General features: G+C 42.7%; 1 protein-coding gene and 1 pseudogene across 1 annotated transcript in view; one reads left to right on the forward strand and one right to left on the reverse strand.

The window, feature by feature from the left end:
• LOC119470708 (zinc finger protein 726-like) overlaps positions 1-7488 on the reverse strand; it is a 561873-nt gene that overhangs the window by 525514 nt on the left and 28871 nt on the right. The gene's annotated exons all lie outside the window — the stretch shown is intronic.
• The window catches only part of LOC108301910, a 101280-nt pseudogene that overhangs the window by 620 nt on the left and 93172 nt on the right, over positions 1-7488 (forward strand).

Below are 7488 nucleotides of genomic sequence, written 5' to 3' on the forward strand. Positions count from 1 at the left end.
TATCGCGTGGCTCAGCACCTACCTGAGGTGCCTCTCTTCTGTCGCGCTGGCTTTTCCCACTGGGCTGATTGCGACGTAGAGCTGAGCGCGTCTTCCAGGTTCTAGGTTCTTTGAGTGTTGTCTCCTTCCTTTGCCCTGCCCACGGGAGGTACTCGGATAGAGTTCTAAGCACTTCACCAAGGTAGTGACTCTTTTTTGGGCCCTCCCCTGATGTGGCCTTGTGACATATTTCTGGACCGGCACCTAGGTGAGGTTCCCCATTTCTCCTACCCGTCCGTTACCTGTTACGGGGAAATGAACTGCCACGGGTGCGAGTCTGCAGAAACCACGACTCTTGCCTCCTCGGGACACACAGCTCCACCGAGGGCCAGAAAGCGGGAGAGGCCGAGGCAAGTTTGAGAGCCCCAGGAAGAGTGTATTCCAAAACTATGGAAGAGGAAAGAGAGGAAGGAAAGTAGACATGGCAAGGGCCAAGTGGACGACTCATAAGGCGAATGCAGGACGTCACCTTTTGACTTGGGGTTTTTTTAATTTTGTTTTCAATATTATTTCATAATATTTACATCCATGCTGTATGTTAATATATGGGAATATACCAATCATGGTATCGAAAACACTTTACTACTGCTATATCCCCAGAATGACTGATTAGAATAAACATGGGCGACAAACCACCAATGTGGCCACCTTCCTTTCAGGCTTCACATTGAGCATGACCTAACATAATTAACAATTAGGAGATAATAAATTTTCTGTACCCTAACAACGTGCTCGGTGCTCACTGGGCACCTTTATTTGTATTAGTTGTTTTAATTTTACAAAAATTCTAGGATTTAGGCACTGGTATTCTAATCGTACAGCTGAAGAGCCATGCACAGAAAGGTCAAGAAGCCGTATTCAGGCCATAGAGCCCATAAGAAGCAGAACAGGGCTGCAATTAGGACCACCCGATACGGAGTTTTCATCTCAATGATAATACCCAACATTCTCTTGGCCAATGCCGGTTTTTATTTCTGATCTAACATTTTGGATTTGAAATCTCTAATTTAGTAGAAATAAAGAGGAATTGAAAGCCCACTCTTGTTTACCCTCAGAGAGTATGTAAAATTTGATTTGTGGTTTAAAGCTCCTATTACTGAAACTAACACAAACACTTTGGTAAATGAATTCTAAGAGTGATGTCCCTCTCATGACAGAAAAAAGCCACTAATTTTACTTTTGAAATCTGTTAAATTTTTATATTAAAAGCTGAGCCCATAAATACATAGAAATTTTGTGGTCTTCATGTACATTACCATCCATTAATAGTCTACTGTGGGAAATAGAAAAGTTCCTTTTTAAAGTTTCCTTTCCTGTTAAGGAAGAAATTAGAAGCGTGCTCATAACTGTGTTACGTTCTATTCTGTGTCGCTCTTAGACATAACATGCTTACAGGCACATAGTACATTCTGTCCTTGTACTTTAACCAAGATAATTATGCTGGACATACTTGCAGGCATGTCCCATCCCTCAATTTTTACCTGTTTACAAAAGTTTTAAGTTGTTGGTCAATTGGGTTTGAGTTTACACTGTGAGAGCTGGCTGCAGCCAACAGAGATCAGACACAGCAATAAGGATGATCCCACATGTGTATAAGATACATTTGTCTGTTTTTTCTTTGCTCATTGTACTCTCGTGTACAGTGAGTAGCTCAACTACTCAAAACGATTGTCTGGTTATACCCGCTCTTTGCCCACAGGAGAGGATGTGACATGTCTCTGGGCCCAGCACCTAGGCGAGGTCACTCTGCTCTCCTGACTGGGCTCTGCTTACAAAAGAAAGAGTGACTCATCGCTGGGTCCAGCACACGGGGGCTGTGATTTTATGGCCTGCAGTCTTGCCCGCGGCAATCCTCGTTACATCCTTTTGGTCTCTTGGGCCGGATCGTGTGTGTCTCCTTTGCTTCCTGGGAAGCGTCCACCGAGGAGACTGTAACCTATCACGTGACTCAGCACCTACCTGATGTGCCTCTCGGCTGACGCCTTGGCTTCTCCCACTGGGCTGATTGTTACGTAGAGCTGAGCACGGCTTCTAGGTTCTAGGCTCTTTAAGTGTTCTCTCCTTCCTTTGCCCTACCCACAGGAGGTACTGGGATATAGTTCTCAGCACTTCACCAGGGTAATGACTCTTTCTTGGGCCCTCCCCTAATATGGTCTTGTGACACAGTGCTGGACCGGCACCTAGGTGAGGTTCCTCATGTCTCCTACCCGTTCGTTACCTGTTACGGGGAAATGAACTGCCACGGGTGCGAGTCTGCAGAAACCACGATTCTTGCCTCCTCGGAACACACAGCTCCACCGAGGGCCATAAAGCGGGAGAGGCCGAGGCAAGTTTGAGAGCGGCAGTAAGAGAGTATTCCAAAGCTACGGAACAGGAACAGAAGGAAGGATAGTAGACGTGGCAGAGGCCCAAGCGGACGACTCATAAGGCAAATGCAGGATGTGACCTTTTGACTTGGGGTTTTTAATATTTTGTTTTCGTTGTTTATTGGACTTGGGGTTTTATTTGCTGGAATACCTCTGGGTTGTCTCTTTTGACACGGAGTCCCGCACGCTCGCCCAGGCGGGACTGCAATCGCCGGATCTCGGCTCTCTGCAGCCTCTCTCCACCCCTCGGGTTGCAGTCATTCTCCTGCCTCAGCCTGCCAGGTAGCTGGGATTCCAGGCGTCTGTAATTCCTGGGGAAGCCCGGAGGGCCAGCCCCCGGGCGTCGCGGGCGTCCTTCCCCCTCCCCGCGCCGCTCGGGCCCCACCCCCGACCACCCCCCAAGGCCGTGGTCCCTGTGGTTTCCGGCTTGAGAGGGCGGGCTACCCCGCCCTTGGTCCCCGGAGCTCATGCATATTCAGGAAGGGGTGGGGCCGCTGGGTCTCTATAAGAGCGGCCGCTGGCTGGCGGGGCTGGACCCCTGGCTTCGCCTGCCTGCTGCGCGGTGCCCGTGCAGGTGCAGGTGCAGTGCAGCGCAGAGGCTGGCTGAGGCGCACGGCAGCCCGCCGGCCTCTGTGTGCCTGTGTCTGTCTGTGACCCGGGGGCCCGGTCTCCCCGCGATGGCTCTCCCCACGGCTCCCGGCAGCCCTCTCCCCGCCGTAGCCCGAGGGGGAGGACGGCGAAAGAGGCTCGTTTGGACTCCGAGCCAAAGCGATGCCCTGCGAGCGTCCTTTGAGCAGAACCCGTACCCGGGCATGGCCACCAGACAACAGCTGGCCCAGGCCATCGGCGTTCCGGAGCCCAGGGTCCAGATCTGGTTTCAGAATGAGAGATCGCGCCGGCTGAGGCAGCACCGGCGGGAATCCAGGCCCTGGCCTGGCCCACGCGGCCCCCGAGAAGGCCGGCGACAGCGGACCGCCATCACCCAATCAGGCTAGAGCAGAAATAAATATGTTATCGTCTAGGTGCTATGCCCAGCAATATGTCACTCCTTATTCTGTGAGCAAGCCTCAAGCAAAAGAATTACATCATCTAGGTGATGAGCCCCATGTTATGTCACAATGCCCCCTTTTTGTAGTGCCCAAGCAGAAGTGAAAGGTCACATCATTTATCTTGGGCCTAGGAATATGTCACAATGGCTCATGTAAGCAGTGCTTAGGCAGAAGAGTCCCATTACCTAGGTGCTGCGCCCAGAGATACGTGGAAATCTGTGGGCAGAGCACAAGCAGGTGAGAAAGGTCACATCACCTAGGTGGTAGGCCCAGAGATATGTCACAATTTCCCCTTGAGGCCAGGCCAATGAAGAGTCACATATCCCAAGAGATAGTCCCCACACTATGTCATCTTGCCCTTTGTAGAGTGCCGTGGTAGAAGCTGAGAATCACATTACCTAACTGCTGGTCTCACTGATATCTTAGCATTCTCTTCTAGGACACAGTCCAGTCAGGAGAGGAGAGTCCCATCGCCAAGGTACCGATCCCAGTGACATATCATCATTCTCTTTGAGGGCAGAGCCTAGGAGAGTCACATCATGAAGGTGCTGGGTTCAGTGATGTGTCAAAATCTCCCCCATAGGCAAGGTCCAGACAGAAGCAAAGAGTTACATGGTTTGGCCATGTCCCCAACCAAATCTCACATTGAATTTTAATAATCCCCATGTCCGCAGTTAGAGTTGTGACTGTCATATGTAAATTCAGCAATGTGTGAGATGATGGCTCATTTCTTGACCAAGCTCACAGGTGCAATGACTCTGTCTCAAAAAAAAAAAAAAAAAAGGAAGACACAAAGAAAATTATACATCTTATTAAAATGATGTGTCTTTTACCAATATTGATCTTTTATTCTGAAAATAGTTCACAAACTCATACTCGAACATACTTAATTCATTATTTTCTTATACCTAAGGTTTATATTTAGACTAACAGATGTGTATATTTAACTCTATGTAAATTAAAACTAAAAATCTCTATGTGTTTGCATTAAAAGACAAAATTTTAAAAAGTATTTATCCAGGACTCAGATACGTGTAAATTTTATTTATAATTGTATACAATTTTTATTATTACAAAAATGATGCTGTAGTCAATAATTTTACTTTTACATCGTAAAATCACTATAACTGTAGAACTGTTTGTAATACAAAAGATAAATTCTAGAGGTGATGGATACCTCACTTAACCTAATATGATTATTAAATACTGTATGCCTCTATCAGAATATTTGTAACATATATACATAACATAAATATGTGCCCACCAAAATTAACAACAGAAAATTTAAATGCAGAAAAAAAATCTTTACCTACAGGAACAATATTGATTAACTTATTGCAATTTTAAGCCCCTGGCAAAAAAGATTACTAGAGATGTTAGTACATGATTTAACTAAATAGTGTTTTCTTTTACCTATACCCTTGAGTAAGGGGGACTAGGTTAAAGTAAATGGAATAAGATGTAATTGAATGTGCAATATTTAAAATGTGAAAAATGTTGAATTAAGAAATTCACACCTCATCTAAAATTTTTAGCGTGTACTGCATTTTGTTTCATAAAAGTACAATCAGTAAAACAATATACTAATTAATTTTATTTCATTTATTTATTTATTTTTGAGACAGAGTCTCGCTCTATTACCTAGGCTGGAGTGCAGTTGCACAATCTCAGCTCATTGGTAACCTTCGCTTCCTTGGTTCAAGCGATTCTTCTGCCTCAGCCTCCTGAGTAGCTGGAACTACAGGTGTGCACCACCAAGCACAGCTAATTTTTGTATTTTTAGTAGAGATTGGGTTTTACCACATTGGCCAGGCTGGTCTCAAACTCCTGACCTTGTGATCCACAAGTCTTGGTCTCCCAAAGTGCTGGAATTACAGGTGTGAGCCACCAGGCAAAGGCAATTTAATTTTAACTAAAGCTAACAATATTTGTCTCTCAATATAATGCAGAAGAATATTACTCTGGACACCTACCTCATGCATCACTCACTATTTAAGTTGACCACAAAGAACCTTTTTAGATTTTCATCGTGCGTGTTACATTTTAATGTCCTTACTCTTTCATAAAAGAGGTCATCAATGTTCACCTACTAAGAAATCTCTCTTCTATCTTTGATGCAGCAACAATTGGCCACAGGCTTTCATGTATAAACACAATAGTAATAAAGAAACATGGACTGAGCACAGTGGCCAACACCTGTAACCCCTGTACTTTGGAGGGCTGAGCTGGGTGGATCACCTGAGGTCACGAGTTTGAGACCAGCCTAGCCAACATGTCAAAACCCCACTTCTACTAAAAATATAAAACATAGCCGGACATGGTGGTATGTGCCTGTAATCCCAGCTATTTAAGAGGCTGAGGCAGGAAAATCACTTGAACCCAGGAGGTAGAGGTTGCAGTGAGATGAGATTGTGCCACGGTACTCCAGCCTGAGTGATAGAGCAAGACTTCATCTCAAAAGAAGAAAAGGAACTAATTTTTTTTAGCATGAAGTAATTTGAGAGTTAATTGCAAGATTATTTGTATGAAGTAATTTGAGAATTAGTAACAACATTGCTTTTCACAAAATCTGTAATCTTTCCAAAAAAAGTATACTTGTAATAATGTAATTATAACTCTCCAAAAAATTCTATTTTAAAGTTACACAGAAATAATTTTTCTACTAACTTTTGTTATATTTTCTAAACTCAGAACTCTGATTTAAAGTCTGAAGCGTCAGTGCCTTATGCATGTCTAATGTAAATTCTCTGATATTTACATAACTTCATTTTGAATTAAATATTTTTTCTATTTACTATATCTGCAAAAATATATTTAATATAAACACTCTGAAGTTTTACTTTTATTCATATATATTTTTATGACTCTCTGAAGTTTTCTAAGCTGTCATTTTTTCCCCAAATTTATTACATTTGCGGGGTTTTTCTTCTATGTAAATTTTCTGATGTTGAACAAAGTTTAAGCAATTGGTTTGGTTTGCCTCTAATACAAAATGAGTACAAGATCTGTGTTGCAAATAAATTTACTACAACTCTCTTTATGTTTGTAAGGTTTGTCTTCCAAATAAATCCTCTTCAGCACTTTAAAGGCTTATATTTTCTGAAGAATCTTTTGAAAAAACTGCACTTTTAAAGCTTTTATTAAGTATAAACTCTCTGATGTAGAGTAAGATTGTGGGCAGATATTAACCACTTTTCTACTTTCTTTGCATTTGTACATTTTTTTCTCAAGTATAAATGCTTTCCTGTGCAAGGTGTGAGCATTGTTTAAAAGTTTTGCCACATCATTCATACTTGTAGAAGTTTTCTCTAGCATGAACTACCTTACCTACAATCAAGTGTGTCAACCATTTAAAGACTTTCTCACATTATTGATATTTCTATGATTTCTCACCAGCACAATTTCTTTTATATTTGAAAATGTTTGAGGTGTTGTCACAAGCATTAGTACAACTTTTGGGTTTGTAGAGTTTCTCTCCAGTATAAATCATCTTATGTCTGTTAAGAATTGAGGATTAATTAAAGGCTTTACTACATTCTTCACACTTTATGGTTCCTATCCATTATGAATTATCATATATATAGTAATGTTTGAGGACTGGTTAAAGCCTATTCCACATTCTTCATATTTGCAGGCCTTCTCTCCAGTATGAATTTTTTTATGTGTAGTAAGTGTTGCAGATTGGTTAAAAGCTTTGCCACATTCCTCACATTTGTAGGGTTTCTCTCCAGTATGAATTCTCTTATGTCTAGTAAGGTGTGAGGATACTTTAAAATCTTTGCCACACTCTTTACATTTGTAGGGCTTCTCTCCAGTATGAATTCGCTTATGTGCACTAAGGTGTGAGAACCAGATAAACCCCTTGCCACATTCTTCACATTTGTAGGATTTCTCTCCAGTATGAATTATCTTATGTGTAGTAAGGATGGAAGACTGGATAAAAGCTTTGCCACAGTCTCCACATTTGTAGGGTTTCTCTCCAGTATGAATTCTGTTATGTATAATAAGGGTTCTGGAGTGGTTAAAAGCTTTGC

This window comes from Cebus imitator, unplaced genomic scaffold, assembly GCF_001604975.1.
Source record: "Cebus imitator isolate Cc_AM_T3 unplaced genomic scaffold, Cebus_imitator-1.0 Scaffold38, whole genome shotgun sequence".
NCBI classification, from domain to species: Eukaryota; Metazoa; Chordata; class Mammalia; order Primates; family Cebidae; genus Cebus; species Cebus imitator.